Consider the following 17,712-nt stretch of genomic DNA (forward strand, 5'->3'; position numbering starts at 1 on the left):
GGGTATAGTAGGTATAGCAGGTATAGAAATGCAGATGGTAACATGCAGGGCGGGTGTGGCAAATGAGCAAAAGGACCCCAAATGGGCAAAAGGGCGGTAGGTCATAATGGACTGTGGTGGTTGAGAGAGTTGTACCTTTTGCAAGCAGGGCTCTTCATAACAAACCAGTGTCTTTGGAAAGCCAGTATGGCTGTGACAATCACATGTCCAGTTTGTGTTTAAGATCAGTTGAGATGCAGTAGAACCAGTAATCTATCTGATTTGTCTCAGAAAGAGTGGTAGAACTGGGAAGTGGTCAATCACAGGTCAGACTTACCTGCTCCTGGCATCTCCTCCTTAAAGATGCTAGCTTGTTGGTAAAACTCTCAACTATCTTATAGGATAGTCCACTCCTGGTGACAAAGAAGATGAGGGAAATCACAAGTGATGAGAGAGGAGGAGATAAGACTATGCAGAAATTTGATACCAGAGAGCAAGTTAGGAGGATATAGCACTCAAAGAAATGGCTTGGAGCGTGGCAATAATCATAGGCAACACCATCAAAACATTGCACGCTAAAGATAACAAGAAAGAGCCAAATGGAAGAATCAACATAGGAGAAGGTGTGACTGGGGGTGTGAAGGCTGAGTAGGAGGTGGTTAGCAGAGCTTATAATCATATCAAATGTGAACCGAATAAAGAAGAAGAGCAGCAAAGAGAAAGTACCAATGATAAAATTGCAAAACAAGAAGTGCTTGGGTCATATATTATAAAGTTGCAGGACTGAGCAGAAGAATTCTTTGAAGGACAAAATGGAAGCATAGAGTTGCATATAACAGTTAGATCCTGAGCTCTGATAAGAGTGACAATGGAGGGGTTGGAAGAAAGCGGAGGTGAATAGACAGATGTACCAATCATAACTTGAATGTAACAAGCGGGACACAGAGTATGTGGACTACTGAGTGACTGAGTTTCAGTGAGAGGGTATGCCTGTATTTATAAATGTACACAGCTTCCAAAGGCTCAATTCTCTTTTTGACTCACCCAGACATCAATTTAGTTGCTCGGTGTAATGAGTGGCTTCAAATTGTAATTGTATAGCATTTACTACCCATGACGCGGCATTGAACCGCTTTTCTGCAAGTAACACACTACTCTGGAACCCAAAGGTGGATTAGTGATGGATTAGTAGAGGGAAATATACATTGTTATTGGGAGTGGTCGGAGCGGCAGTCATGTGAGCTTGTTAGTAGGATGAATCGGATAAAGGAGGGAAGGGTTTAGAAAGGATTATTTGGGAGGTCATAGCAGTAAAAGAGGGTTGGGATGAGGCAGAGAGCCTGCTAGTAGGATGAATAGGATAAAGGATCGATAGAGGAGGGAGGAGTTTGGAAAGAGTTTTTTAGGAGTTCAATGTAGTAAAAGAGGTTTGGGATGAGTCAGAGAGCGGAGGTAGGATATATTATGTGAAAGAGGAATAGGAGGAGTCATAGAGTGGTAGTTTGGTGAGGTTTGGGGACATTAGTTAATTTTTGTTCCTCTGCAGTGGGAGGAAAATATATAAATATGTAGATACATAACTACACATAAGGGATATATATACATAGAGATTTGAACTTGATATGAGTATGGAAAATAATCAGGAGATAGGAAATTGTACCACATAAAGTCCCATATGTGCATGTATGGATAAATATTTCCTTTACAGACTTCTCTGTTTTTGCTGTGAATTAAGGGTTTTTTAATTTTATTTATTATTATGTTTTTTCTGTTTATATTTGTCCCCCAATATTTCAGGGGCTCTTGAAAAACATCCGCATTCCCTCAAATATTTGTCACGTAAAAATGATTTCCTTCTCTGTTTCAAAATTTCATAAAATCACTTGCTGTGACATTCCCTGACGCAGGAGCGTGCTCCATATTTACGAGGCAGCACTAAGCCACTTTTTTGGGGCTTAATTCTGCCTCGTAAAAATTGTTCCTGTTAAAGGGGCATGCAATGGGTTTTGCTGGGGACATTCCCAGCAACATCCATGTTTTTTTTGTCACTGCCCCACATTTGCGAGAAATCGCAACTCTGAGGCCACTGCCCCAGATTTGCGAGAAATTCCAACTCTGACGCAGTGCCAAAAGGTAGGCACCACGAGGAGAAATATCTGCAGCACATATAGAAAGAGGAAATAACCTCTTGTTTTTTTGTGCAGGAAGGTTTCCCTGCAATGCATTCTCCCTTGCACCATGGTACAAAAGTTCCTGCGTGCACGCCAGCCCATTGTGCCCATTGCGCAGGAGAAAAGGACAGGAATGCGCCATTTCTGATAGATACGGTGCATTCCTGCCCTTTTCTTTTGCCGAAGGGCAGCGCAGCAGGAAGGCCTGCGGTGCTGCCCTGTGGAAAAACCTCATAAATGAGGGCCTCAATATTTCTGAAAATGTGAAGGACCAGTTCCAACGCATACCCGCGCATAGCCTTTAATCAGACGACGCATGTGAAAACATTTCATCGTACATTAGGACCTAGGGTGACCAACCGTCCGTACATTTCACAGACAGTCCGTAATTTCGGTCATCTGTCCATTGTCCGTGAAGATTTCTTTAACAGACGCCATTTCACCGTAATTTTAACAGCTGTTGGGTGACAGCCAATCATGTGCCTTTCTAATGCCAACCGTTTGCTCTGGAGACCAAACAAAGCGATTTAGGATTGGCTTGAAAGCCATCAGCCAATCCTAGAACTCCCTGGTACACTGCAGGAGTGCTCTCATTGGCCCTGATTCAGGGCCAATGAGAACAGCTTTAGGGTACCCAGCCACGGTACTTATGGACGCGCAGAGCACGTTTTGATCCTTTCCCTTTTAAAATTTTTCGGGACCCTTACTCGACCCCTGACCTGTAGACTCAGTAAAACGCGTTCTAAAGGGACCAGGCCGCAATGCGCCATTGGCTGGATTGGAGGCTGGGGAACTGTTAATGTCAGAATCCGAGCCTAATGCATTTTTTTAGGTTTCCTGCAGTTCTGGCTATTCTTCAGGAGATCCCCATCGCACGACGCATTAAACAGATAAAATGACAGATAATATATGGTCTCTGTGCGGTGGTATAACACGAGAGCACTGGGCCCCAGTGCAAGCAATGATAATGTCACTCGGCTGTCTGTTTGCACAGTAAATGGCAACAGTAATTGGTTTGCAATGGACCTGGTGTCGATGCTCCTTCTCCACCGTTGATAGCTACTGCCCTGTTTTATTGTCATCTTTAATGATTTTCGGGGCCCTGGGCATGACAGGTTTAGGGGCCCCCTGTTCAGAACATTTGTGAATTTTATTAACCATTTTCTGAAAACTGAAGCTTACATAATGCACAAAAATATTGAACTGTTACAGTTTTAGAAACTGAATCATGTAGAAACAGCTGATATATGTCTCCCCTTGGGGCCCAACAAGCCTTAAAACTACACAGGAGAGGGGGGTATGTTGAGATAAATAGACATAAATAATATAGAAATAGATAATCTTTCTAGTGGTGGGAGGGGGCTTTATAGCTTGGGGTCCTTGGAAGTTGCACACGTTGCCCTTGCCTTTAAACGTCTCTGCTCTGTATTTGTTTGCAAATGGCAAACTTATTTTCAACAGTGAGGTGTAGCTTTCGTGTAACCGTGTACCACAAAAAAAGGACAAAAACGTTATAGGTGGTTGCTGCAAAGGCTCTGGAAGAACTGTCGAACTCTAAACTATGTGCATTAGTGGCGCCCAGGGCGACAATCTTTGTTGGTGCCCCTTCCATGACCTTTTTTATGTATTCCCTGACTACCACCCACCATGGTGCCCCTCATCTCTCCTTAGCCCCTCTCTCACATGTATTTAATTTATAGCTCATATAGCTATTCATATATATACACTGTACAATGAATGGCCAACAGAAGGTCGAGCTGCGCTTAGGCTTCAGGGCTTGGGATCACTTTTTAGTATATTTCCCTGCTTTAGCAGGTCTTCGGAAGCACTACTATGGCGGTTGCGTTGCTACTACCCCACCACATACATAGAGAGGTCTGCTGTGCAACTGGCACCCATACCTTTGCCCCAAGACTCCTTATGGCTCTCCACCTCGACTTTCACCGGTCAAGAACGAGGTAAGCATCTGAGGCAGACCTCGGCGTGTACTGAAGGTGGCCAGCAGCCTGTGCCTGGTTGCAACTTTAGGAGTCCATTGTGACCGATTAAGGGGTCGTGTTTATTGCCCGCAAATTACTGAACTCAACCTGCCTGCTCAATTTCTACGTTCATCGATATCCGAAGAAGAAGCTCGCCATTTTAGATTGAGGGTGAGGGTATGTCCGTCCCATGGCCTATCCTAGAACTTGCCTTAGGAACTACAAGGGTAAAATTCTTGATGGGCCTCTTCTGTATGCAACTCTGCAGATAATGACTCAGCTCATAATTAATATGAAAAGGTGGGCGAGTGAGTGAGTGAAGGGATGGGTAGATGGCTGGATGGATTAGTGAAAGGGTAAATGGATGAATGAAAGGGTCAATGGATGGATAATGAGCGAAAGGATGGATGGATGCGTGAAAGGGTGGATGATGGGCGAGTAAATGGGTGGATAGGTGAGTGAAAGGATGGATGAGTGATAGGGTCAATGGATGATTAATAAGTGTATGAGTAGAAGGATGGGTGGATGGATGGAAGGAAGGATGGCTAAGTGAAAGGGTCAATGGAGAGAGAAAGGGAGGATGGATCGATGACTGAAATGTTGAGTGGGTGGAAGGATGAGTGACTGGGTGGATGGATGAATAAGTGAAAGGATGGCTGGATGGGTGAAAGGGTAAATGGCTGGATGGATGAGTGGATGGATGGGTGGAAGGCTGGATGGATGGGTAGATGGATGGGTGGAAGACTGGATGGATGAGTGGATGGATGGGCGGAAGACTGGATGGATGAGTGTACGGATGGATAGGGAGTGAAAGTGTGAATGGAGGGATGGATGGAAGGAAGGATACATGATGGATAGGTTTGCAAATGGATGAATATGTTTGGATATAGATGGGATTACTTATATACTATAGTGCGACATCCTCTGATGTGTCTGTAAAACGTACTTTTTGTCCCGAAGGTTTGTCTTGAATTTTGACCTCCTGTCCTGAATTTTTGTCCAGAATGTTGACCCTTTCTCCTGAATTTTTACACTCACAGTCCTGAATTTTCACCCATGCCAGTTGGTCACCCTATTAGGGACTATTAGGGACTGTGGGTTTTCAGACATGAGCCATGGTGGTCGATACAGATAAACCCATGGCCGGTACATTATACAGCGGTATTATGCACAGCACGTGAAACCATAACACGTTTCAAACTGAAAAAAATGTTACATGTAGGTAACTTGTTTTTTCCGCAGCCTTCTCTTCTCTGGAGATATGTTTCCAGTTTTACCGTCACGGTCCCACGTTGCACGTGACACGCAGTGAGAGCTGTATTCTTCCACGTGGGCCGCGGAATGCTATCCCTGGGCAGGGGGTGGATGACTTGATGCTCAGAGCGGAAGTCAACCTTTTCCCTGCTCAGACGAGAAGAGTGTCTGAGGCCTGCGTCATAGGCGGCCTTGGAGATAGGTCAGGCGTCTCTGACATTAATTACCACATGGGTGACGGCGGCTGCCTTGGCATATTTGGAAAGCATGTCGAATGGAAGAATTGCGGAATCGGTGACGCTGACTGAGGCGCTCAAAGACACAAGGTTGTGTTCAAGATTATTCACTTAATCCCCATGTCTCCACTCGCGGCATTTCCAAATACTGGAGGTCTTTTTGTTTTTAACAGTGAGGTTGTGGGCAGGGCACAAGTCCTAAAAAAAGAAGTGGGGGGACTAACCAGGTTAGGCAGTATGCATTGCACATGACGTCACAAGAAGTGACCTTACTGGAAGTGACATCGCAAGAAGTGACATCCGTTATTAAGACCTCACACATATGTTTATCAGGTATCATGAGTACAATACAAGCGCATTATGAGATTTAACAAATGAGATTTAGCTTCAGGTTGTGCCAAAAAAGTGGCGCAATCCTAACGCAAAATCTGGGCCTCAATGAATACATTTATGTTTTTTAAACCCTACCACAAAGAAATTGGAAACAAGGAGAAGCGTGGCAGAATATCTGTTTTGCTTAATTGGTTGCAAAGTCTGCATTTTAAAATATTGGATTGGGTTTAGGCATCTCCTGTAAAGGTGCCCAGTAAATCTCAGGGAATAGTAATACTGTTGAGATAACTCTGGAGTGTAAGGCATTTGTTGGAGAGAACTGTGTTTTGTGAAGTCCCAGATTTGAATCAAATTAGTATAAGGTTAATGTGTCTCCTGCAAAGAACATCACGTAACATGTAGATGACAGATTTTTATTTTATGTAGATAGTAAAGTGGGTTACTGCTCTTAACACAGAGATCCTTTTGTTACTTACAGTTCATAAATTGTAATCCTTGTAATATAGCACAGTGAGCTATGAAGGACATGTGACTCCTACACCTTGTAACCCTGTCTCATGTAAGTCATCTTGTACATTGATTTATTGTCAATGTATATGTTACTTAACCCCTTCGCTGCGGCGGGAATTCCGCCGCAGCGCTGGGGGGTGCGGGGGGGCAGCGCGGTGGCGCTGTGCTCATGACGGAGCCACTCCGTCATGAGCCACGGTTGAGCTGTGCTCATGACGGAGTGGTTCCGTCATGACTCCGCCCAGTTGCGTTGTCCCCCCGCACAGGCGGGGAAACAGCGCCGCGTGGGCGGAGCAGCCGCCAACGGTCGTGGCATGACGGAACCGCTCCGTCATGAGCACACGGCAACCGTGGCTCATGACGGAGCGGTTCCGTCATGAGCGGGGAAGGGGTTAAAGAGCTCGGACACCCTGCATTGGGGTGCGTAGTGCTATCAACGAAATAAAATACTGCTATTGAAGTTGTTATTTGTGTATATACTGGGACAGACCAACACATCTGACATTCTTACAGTGCATGCATCTCTTATATACAAGGACTGAACAAAGGCAAAAGCTGCCTCTCTTAAGTACCTGTGAAGAGATAAGAACCTGTGTGCCTTTGTTTCCCCTCCATTGCATTTACATTTAAGTGTGAGGTTCCAGGCCGCCTATAGTCCAGATATTCAACCAAAAGGAGGCCTGATGGCCCCTTAACGTCGATCCAGCTGGAGGTGAAAAACAAACTCCCTCGATGCCTGCTTGTTGCAACTGGGAATGGAAAGCAGACAACGTACAGACACTGTGGAATTTGAGACAAGTTCAGCATATTTCTGTATGGCCCGGCTTCTTGGCGGGGGGGACGGCGTACACCCTGTGAAAGTAGTGGGTGGATGCCATGTACCTGCGTGTACCTCTGACTTGTGTCCTGTTTGTGGGAGTGAAACACCTTAGTTGCAGGACCACTCGAATTAGGCGACTCTGTGGCCGCTGCGTTTTCCCTATAATTATGGATTTGCCACATAATCCATCATCTGCTGCATAGTCTGCAAATTTTAACAACAACAAAAATTGTTTCGACCTTAAACGGATCAAAAGTTACTAAAAAACATGTTGGCATATGTACAGTGCAGTGGAAGTCCCTTCACAAAGGTTGAATGGTCATCTTTCAGTTGCTTTTTGCTGTATTTGGTTGTTAAACTGGTACTAAAGAGGTACAATTTTTGCCTAGACAGTGTTGTCGTCTAATAAAAATGGCAAAATAATGAAGTAGTAGTATCACAAAATGTACAGTGTTATGCCACATAATTTTTTTTTTTGCATCAATTTGGTCCTCCCTGCAGCATAATTTCGTCATCTCCCGCTGCATAATTCCAGTAGCTCTGTTTATATATTTTGCTTTGCCATTCCATGCAATGTGAGGATGACATGCCGCCTGTCTTAGACCCAGCATTGATCCTTTGCAAGGAGCGTCGCCCCACTGGCTCAGAGCCAGCAGGAGAAAAAAAAAACGATGTTCTATCGTCGTTTTATTTTTCATTTGCCGGCTCTGAGCCAGTGCTGTAGGGAGTGGCGGGCCTGAGGCATGGGAGGGGGTGAGGAGGAGTGCTATGTTCACAACTAAGTGCGCATGTTTGATTGAACGGCGGTCTCAGGCCGGACAAACACACAGGTGCACTTAGTTTTCTCCAACCCAGCTGTATTGGAACAGCTGGGCTGGAGAAACAGCACAGACTCCCTGTCCTAGGCAAAGCGTCTTTTAAGTCCGCTCAGGCCAATCCCTGTGCATGAGAGCAGCGCAGAGAATGCACAGGAAGTCAGATGCTGCCCCAGTGCCTGCTGGGACAAGGAAGTCCGAGGTGTGACGCGAGAGGCAAGCAGAAGCTCCAGGTACGTTTTTTTAAATTATTATACCCCCCCACTCACCCCGAACCCTCTCCACCCGCCACATCACCCCTTCATTGTGTCAGCCGCCACTGTCCATTGCCACAGATGTTTCCATGTATATCTTTGGTTTTTACTCAGTGTAGGGGGCACCTAGTCCTTGGGACCCCCCCAAACTATGATAACAGGCATTCCTAGGGACACCTGTGGTGTACACTAGAACACAGGAGACTATAAGCTAGTCTCCTCACCTTGTCAATCCCTGCCCGAGCCCCGACAGCTTTTCTGTATATTGGGAGTGTAGTAGCTGCACCCGTGGGTGATGCTTAAATGCTCCCAAGTGAAAACCCTTTGACCTCTAGTATCAGGAATCCCTTTGTGTTTTCTGCTTTTTCAATGGGAGCAGTAGCAAGATTGCAATCACAGTAATAATCATTAACATTGATCACTGATAGATGGGAGAGGGGGGGCCTTCCTGGTACACCTGTCATTACGGTTATCACTAGGTGACTTTGAACATCTTCATGTGTAAAAGCCACCTGTAAAATGAAGAGGGTTCCATCCGAGGGAGCATTGCCCTAGTCTTTAGAGCAGAGTGTAAGTGGAGGAGCAAATCATGGTGACACACTTAGTGCGCTTCTCGATTGATGTGGAGTCAACACTTCACACTGCCGTGGCCACTCGCAGGGGCGGCTCCTCCATTTGAGTGGGGAGCGTCGCCCCACTAGTTAAAATGCCCCAGAATTGAAAAATAAAATGGTAATGAAGTTGGTTTATTACCATTTAATTTTTCAATATAACCCTGCCCTGCTCGCGTCAGGATAGGGTGGGCCCGCTGCTGAGTGACAGCAGCAGGGAGGAGGGTGAGCTGCCTCTGCACTTTTTAAAGTGCGCATGTCTTTTTGGCCAGCCGTCTTGCGACGGTTAGCCAGACGTGCACTTGGAAACCTCTAACCCAGCTGTCTTAAGACAGCTGGGTTAGAGTAGGTGCAGGGCTCCAGTGTCCTTGGGAGCGATGAGTGAGTCGGCTCCCTTCAATTAGGGTGCTGCTCTCACAGCATGAAAGCAGCGCCAGGATTGGTTAAGGCACTTCTCAAGTGCTCGCACTGCAGGAGAAAGATGTGCAGCGAGAAAGGGCTAGGAGTTGGACATGTCGCAGGTAAGTGTTTCTTATTTTTTATTTTTACCCACCACCCATTTGCCCGGCTCACCACTTCCCATAAATGCCAGCCGCCACTGCCACTCTGGGCCAGGATGTGTGGGCGGAAAAGGGAGTGGGGTAGGACTTATTCAAATGCATCCGCCGGCAAACTGGTCATTATTTTGAACATCTGCTGATGTGATACAACACATTGTGATGATTTTTTTTTAGGGAGGTATTAATCAAAGCATTTGACTGTCCCGCTAGGCTTTGAAAGAGGGCGGAGTTCAGGGGTTTATGACCTCTTTATAAGAAATAAATAGCATTTTGACAATTGCTTAATTCAATTGTGCCATTACAGCTTTTTAATTGAACACTGTTCTTCACACGCTGGAGTATCAACTCTATGATCTGATTTCTTTTGCTGCCATCTTATCAGAGATGCAACCACTTGACTCATCTGGCACCTAATTAATATCTGTAGTGCCCCATAGCCTTACGACATCCCTCTGAACCCAGACTATTCTCTCCAGGGTCACATTCCGCACATGGCCATTATGTGGCCACATATGGTCACTGCAGTTAGGATCTTTTTATATAAGCCTGTGTTTTTATTGGCAAGTGCTCCACTCAAAAGCGTAATATCATATTGAAACTCATCACTTGGTGGGGGGGATCAGTGGTTTCTTAGAGCAAATGTAATGACACAAAGACACTGGTGCAGTCTGTGTGATACTCAAACTGGGTAACACATCATCTAGAACATCTAGAACTAGTTAATGTGGAGAGTAGCTCTCCTGTTTACCACACGTGGAGCTGTGAATATCGAATATTAGCGTTGCTGTTTTCATGCCTAGGTCTAGATTCTCAGAGTCGAGTTGGCGTTACGTTTGTGACTCTAAACCGACGCTAAACCTTTTTGGGATTCACAAACCAACACAAATACGTATTTGCCTTACTTAGTATGGAAAGTAATTCAAAATAGCATGAAACGCTGTTTTTCATTACTTTGTATCAAGGGGGCATTACATGGGTGGTATATGGGCATCCCCGTGCTGTCACCCATGCTATTTGATGCTAAACAGTATACTCAAACATCAGTAAAAAGGGTGTAGCACCAAAACCTAAAGCAGCTGAAAAGCAGGCTTTAAACAGAGAAATGTTTTCATTTCTCCATGCTTTTCAGACTTTGCGTGCATGCTGCACCGTGCAGCACACATACAAAGTAAGAAAGGTTTTTCACTTGTCTAAGCATAGTGTTTTGTACAGGAAGGATAACCTTCCTGTACAAAACATACGCTAAACTCATGCACACCCAGGCACTATGGCACTAAGGTGTGTGCGTTTCGCTCGGCAGCTGAATTCAGAGCTCTCCTGCTCCCTCCCTGTCACACAGCACAGCTCAGCATCTTTGGGTGCTGCGCTGCGTTGCCTGTCAGCTTTCAGAATCTGGGCCCTAGTTCTTCCAGAATAGCGTAGTCTAAAGAATAGTTCTAACATTTGAAGCCTGGAATTGTAGGACACCTGTGTATTACCTGAAAGATAGCTTTAATACGAAAAGTCTAGCAGTCAAACCTGTATGAAAAAAAGCAGATAGCTCTGCTGTCTGAGAGCTAAGGCTGTATGGTCTGAGTAACACAAAATTGATCTGTGGTGTGAGACCAAGTGATCTGTGTAACATGGCAGAAAGCTCTGACGTAAACTGCAAGGAGATGTTTGGTCTCTCTAACTTAAGGAACAGAACTTCTGTCTCAGGCTGTAAAATGTATGCATTGTGAGGGATATATCTGCTGTCTAAGGTATGAGCTTGCTATACAAATATAACTTAAGGAAAATCTACACTAAGTCCTCAACAGTTAAGACTAAGCATAACTCAAGGAATAGCTCTCCTACTCAGAGATATAGGATGCATTTTGATTTCATATTGCGTTGCTCCAGGAAGCTCACCTCACCGCCAGAGAGGATGCTGCTCTCCATAAGAGGTTGCAGGGCCAACTTTTCTACACCATATACTCTGCCTTTGCAAGAGGCTCTCTCATATTGGTACGACCAGGTGTACCCTTCCAGGTCTTGGATACAAAAATTCATGGAGAGGGAAGATTTGTGGTCATTAGCGGGCAGCTGGGTGTTAGAGACATTATGTTAGTTCACTTGTATGGTCACAGCACTGAACAGGCCAGATTTAAAAAAAAATAAACTCTCCCTTGTGCTGGCACCATACATGTCCCATCCTATCCTTCTTGGTGGGAACTTTAATTGCATCGCTGATCCACTACTGGATTGGTCATACCCCCCTCGTGAAGGGACTCACCTGTGCTGCTATTGGCAAATAGATTCCAAACATGGCTAACGCAATAGGGGCTCCTGGACACTTGGAGGCAAACGCAGCCATTCAACAGGGACTACTCCTTTCACTCCTTTGTACACAATCTGCACGTGCATTTAGGCACCTTCCTGTGCACACCACCTGTCCACACTCCAGTAACCAATGGTGAATATTTAACAAGGTCCACATCTAACCATAACCCAATGCTTCTGGTGCTAGCCTGGGTGCTGACCCCGTCTAGCATTCGGACCTGACAACTCAAAAGCGAAAACCTGGAGAACCTGACTTTTCAATACTTTGCGGACAATGAACACACAACCTCCTCTGTTATGACAGAATGGGATACCTTCAATGTAGTGTTGAGGGGCCAATGCATAGCACACATGGGCAGGGTTCTTAAGACTCTCGTCCATGAAGTCCCCACACAGGAGCACCTCCTTCAGCAATTGGAGCAGGATAGGCATGATGGCCCTCCCACCACCTGTCCCTCTTAGAGGCCCACAAACCACTGGCAGAACTAGTGGAGAAACACTGGAGTTTTGATTACAAGGACTACATAGCCAGGGCACCTGCAGAACAAGATAAATCAGGACCATTGCTGGCTTGGCTAGCAAACACGTTAAAAAAGGGATTCATGATCCTAGCATGGGACGATGAGCAGGCTGGTAGGGTGTACTGACAAAAACCCAAGGTTAACAAACTATTTCATGAGCAATTTGCATCCATGCCCACACTCGCCTATCTGGAGCAACTCCCCCTGCCTTCCCTGACCCATGGGACGACAGTACAATAGGGGTGGACATAACTGTTTAAGAAATAACGTCCGCTACCACTTCTATGGCCCGGGTAAAGTAACGAGGTCTAACGGCCTCCTGGTAGAGTTCTACGCTGCATACATTGAACTTTTAGCACCCTACTTCTCGAAGTGCATAAATCAGCAAGAGAGATTCCTTCACTGCCGCCTACTATTAGGAAGGCACTGATTGTTCTACTGCACAAGCCAGGACGCCCGACCATGGATGTCATGGCATATATGCCATTGTTGATGGTAAATGTCGGCTATAAAATCCTGGCCAGGATTTTGGCCACGGACCTCCTACCCTGTATGCATTGCATTATTCATACGGATTATATAGGCTTCATCCTGGAATGCAACACAGACCTAAACATTCGGAGGAGGGTCACAGCACTTCTTCCTAATCCAGAAGAGGTAGTAATGTCAATAGACATAGAGAAGCCTTCGATAGCCTATGGAATGAAATGACGTAGATTTATAAAGCGCACAAATACCAAAGGTGTCAAGGCGCTAAAGAGGAGAGAACTCCAGAGAAAGACAGAGGAAAGGACTACTATACCTAGAAAAATCACGAGCCAAGAATTACAGAGTGAAAAGCCAGGTCTTCAATGCCTTCTGAAAACTGTTATGTTCCTGAAGATCCCTGATATTGCGTGAAAGACAATTCCAAAGTTTTGCTGCGGCCGCGGAAAAAGCCCTACAACCTCACCTGGTCTTCCTAAATTTAGGCACAACTACAAGGTTGTAGTTAGCCAAGCGAAGATGTCTAGTGGGGGTGTATCTCTGGAACATCTTAGTCAGGCCTTTGGGGCCAATATTATGCACCGCCTAGTGCACCATGCAAAAGGCCTTAAAGGTTAATGTGCTTTTTAACAGGTAGCCAATGCAATTTGGAGATCCCCACAGAAACTGATTGGTATTTAGGAATTTTAAGTATGAGTCTCTGCTGAATTTTGTACCGAAAGAGGTTAAGCAGTTGCTGATTTGTTGATCCCCAAATAGAGTGCACTGCAGTAGTAGTCTAGTCTAGAGGAGATCAAGGCCAGAACTGTTGCTTGCGAGCACCCAGAGAGAAAAAAGGGAACACCTTCCTCAGGGTCTTGATAATCCAGAAACAAGTGGATACCGAACGTTTAACCTGAAGGTCAAATGATAACTTGGTATCCACTAGCACACCAACATGTATGGCCTAGATTGGGAGTATCTGTCTGCCATGATGGGGAAGATGGGTCTGGGCAGCAGCTTTATTAATTAGACAAGGCTGCTATTATGCAATTTCCCTGTGGTATGGGTGTAAACCGGTGGGCTGATCTCCAACACCTACTGTGTGGAATGAGGCACGAGACAGGGGTGTCCTTTGTCCCCTCTGCTCTTTGCCATCGCGGTATAATCCAGAGCATGCAAAGGTAGACAAGGAACACTTTATGCTGGCATTGCTGCTCTTGGAGACATATATCATTTTGCATTTTGTGCCGATTACATGTTACTTGGCCTTAACGATAAACAAGATGATATTGCCGTAGCCTCCTGTCTGCTGGACGATTTTGGGGTATTTGTGGGATTGTGGATGATTTGGCACAAAACCTGTTTTTTACCCATGCAGCCTATGGATGAGAATGACTCAGACATCAGCAGATCTTGTTTTGTTACCTGTGAGTCCAACTCTATAGGAACGAAACTGATGTCCTGGAGGACAAAATAAGAAAAGCGATTACAGCTCTCTGGATGAGTGTGGGGTTCTGGAAGTCCCTCCCTCTCTCTGTGATGGGTAGGGTTGCAGTAGCAAAATTGGTAGCTTTACCCATGCTTTTGTAATATTTTGCTACTCTCCCTATAGTTGTTCCCAGAAGTAAATTCAAGGAGCACAGTACCCTACTAACTGACCTAGTAAGGAATAAGTGTTGATGCAGAGTGGCACTCACGAAACTCCAACGCCCTAGCCTTGATGGTGGCTGTTCAGCCCCGGATTGTGAATCCTGTTACTTGGGGGCTCAGTTGCAGTGGGTGACAGCTAGGGTTCAGACTGGGGCAGTGATTGGGACACATACCCCATCTCCCCAGTGGTTGTCCCAATTGCTTTTGGACCCTAAGAAACTTACACCTGGGAGTTCACAGTTTGTGGCTAAGCACAACTAAATGCGCTACCTCCAGGGAACAGATACTGCGACCCCCTCAGTTGGATTTTGGTCTTCTTGCCGAAAGAGGTGCAGCTACGGTTAGCAGACCGGGCGAAGTCCGGCATCCAGACATTCTGTGACCTATACACAGAGGGGAGATTGCAAACATTGGACTGCCCCCATCTTACTGAATTCTGTACTTATGTGATGCCATTTCTTAATGGCATCACTGGCCGCTATATTGTACAGTCCCCCGGCATGTCTCCTAGGTCTATTCCCAAGGCCGGCCAAGCGCAAGGTGACTACTAAATTTACAGGCCGAGCACTAGTATTAGCCAAAAGACTGATAGCTGGAAAAAATACTTGGGTCCCCATATTAGCGAAATGGTATAGCGACTTGGCACGATGGACAGAATATGAGAGCATGGCCCTTATGCAGGATGCCAAACGGGGGATGGTTACGATGGAGATGGCCAGAGCTTGGGAGGGCCTACCGAACGATCTTAAAAAGGAAGATGCCCATGACCGCTAAAGTGTGCACACACCCTAGTTGGACCCGCTTGTAGTACCCCGATATTACACATATTCCACCATAAGGGTGAAATGCCAAGCCCACCACTGACCTTAGTAGTAGTTCTGCATAGCACCCTGAGCGATTTACATCTTGTGCCATAAGGCACCCCCCCACACACGTGTTTGACGTGCTGTGGATGATATGTGAACTTATCAGTATGCCTCCTTATGGGTGACAGCTAGGATGGGTTTGGGGTCAGAGAGTTGGGATTGTTATATTTCTTGTGTAACTGTACCATCAACACATATGATATGCTCATCACATGACATGATGTTACTAACTATGTTGCCTCTTTGTTAATGTCTCGAAAATGTCAATAAAATGTTTTAAAAAAACAATATTTAGGTTACTAAATTCTATCACCAAACCATATTCTGAAAGATAGCTCTGTTTTTTTAAGACATTACACTGTAACATCTGTGAAATTAAATGAAATGAAATGAAAAGAGGAATTTAATAAAGCGCACTGCGGCCAAAGCGGCTTTCTGGCGCTGGGGGCTCAAACATGCTCACAGAGAAAACCCAAAAGGACTAGCCGGGAAAAGCCTGGGAAAAAAGAAAAGTTTTGAGGGCCTTGCGGAAGTGACAGTAGATGGGGATGGAGCGGATAGCAAGAGGAAGGCTATTCCAAAGCCGAGGGGCCAGAACCGAGAAACGAGTGCCCCCGGTACGAGTTTTACGAAAGCGGGGAATGTGAAGCAAAGACAATGATGAGGAATGAAGAGTGCGAGCGGGGGCATGAGAGGTGATAAGGGAGTTAATGAACAGTGGGGCAGAACGATGGTGGGCCAGGAAGGCCAGGCAGGCAAGTTTAAAAGAAGATCTGAAATGTACTGGGAGCCAGTGGAGAGACCTAAGGGCCGGAGTGATGTGAGAGCATTTGGGTAAGCGAAGAATAAGTCGGGCCGCCTGATTTTGGATGGCCTGAAGACGGCGGGCTTCATAGGCCGGGATGCCAACATACAGGCCATTCCCATAGTCAAGGCGGGAGATGATTAAAGCGATGACTATAGTTTTGAGAGCATCAACCGAAAAAAAACGAGAGATCTTGCGAATGATACGAAGGGAAAGGAAACATGAAGAAACAACAGAACTAATTTGTGAGTGCATAGACAGGTCTTGGCTGATCTTGATGCCCAAAGTCCGGACAGAAGAGACGGGTACCGGGGGAGGACCAAAAGAAAGAGGCCAATGAACAGGGGACCAAGGGTTGGAAGGACCACCGGTGAGGACAAGCTCCGTTTTATCCGGATTGAGCTTCAAATGATTGGAGCTCATCCACTGCGAAATAAAAACTAGAGTAGAGCAAAATTTGGGAAGGGAAAGAGAAGGGGATGAAAGATCGAAAACAAGCTGGAGGTCATCAGCGTAGTTATACACAGAAACCCCCAGCTCGAGAAGAGAAGAGACAAGAGGGCGGATATAAAGATTGAAAAGAAGAGGGGAAAGAGAAGAGCCCTGCGGCACCCCAGAGGTGACTGAACGAGGGGGAGCTGAAATTCCGGAAAGATGAACCGCTTGCGTCCTGCCTAAGAGGAAGGACGCGATCCAAGAAAGGGTAGCGCCCTGAATGCCCACTGCGCTGACACGGTCGAGAAGAATGGCATGATCGACCGTGTCAAACGCAGCGGACAGGTCGAGAAGAACCAGGGCCTGGGGGAGACTGCTATCAGCTTTCCCCTTAAGTTCATCCATGACTGCCAGCACCACGCCCTCTGTAGAGTGGCCAGGGCGGAAACCCGCCTGGTGGGAGGCCAAAAGACGATTCTCCTCGAGATAGGTGGATAAGCAAGTAGTGACGTAGCTTTCCAGGATCTTCCCAAGATAGGGAAGCAGAGAAATGGGCCTGAAATTACATAACAAAGAGGGGTCAAGACTAGGTTTTTTAAGAATAGGAAGAACAATAGCAGATTTGAATGAGGAGGGGACAGTAGCCAAAGTAAGAGAGGCATTAAGAAGAGCAAGAGGGGGAGCAGGGCAGCTAGAAAAAAAGAGTTCTAAGGATGCGAGCAGGAGCGCAGTCCGCAGGAGAACCGGACTTAACTTTGGCAAGCAGATCCAAAAAAAGCTGAGAGGAAATGGGCTGAAAGTAATTAAAAGAAGAAGAGGGTGAAGAAGAAGAGGCAGAGAATTCAGGTTGGGGCGCAGGAGGAATGTTGGCCTTAATAGTAAGGATCTTATCAATAAAGTAATCATTGAGTGAAGAACATAAAGATTGGGAAGGAACCAAAGATGTGCAAGTGCGGCCGGAAGTGGCAAGACTATGAACTAAGGAAAAAATTTCACGCGATTTGTTGGCAGAGAAGGTAACTCTCTCAGTGAAGTATTTGGTCTTGGCCGCTAAAATAGCACTTTTGTATTCGTTCAAGAGGGTTTTATATTTGAGCCGGAGAGTGGGACAGTAGTTCCGTCTCCACTGACGTTCAGAGCGCCT

General features: G+C 45.9%; 1 protein-coding gene across 2 annotated transcripts in view; it reads left to right on the forward strand.

Moving 5' to 3' along the window:
• Positions 1–17,712, forward strand: part of SEMA3B (semaphorin 3B) — a 427,981-nt gene that overhangs the window by 103,577 nt on the left and 306,692 nt on the right. The window lies entirely within an intron of this gene.

This window comes from Triturus cristatus, chromosome 9 (assembly GCF_964204655.1).
Source record: "Triturus cristatus chromosome 9, aTriCri1.1, whole genome shotgun sequence".
Taxonomy (NCBI): Eukaryota; Metazoa; Chordata; class Amphibia; order Caudata; family Salamandridae; genus Triturus; species Triturus cristatus.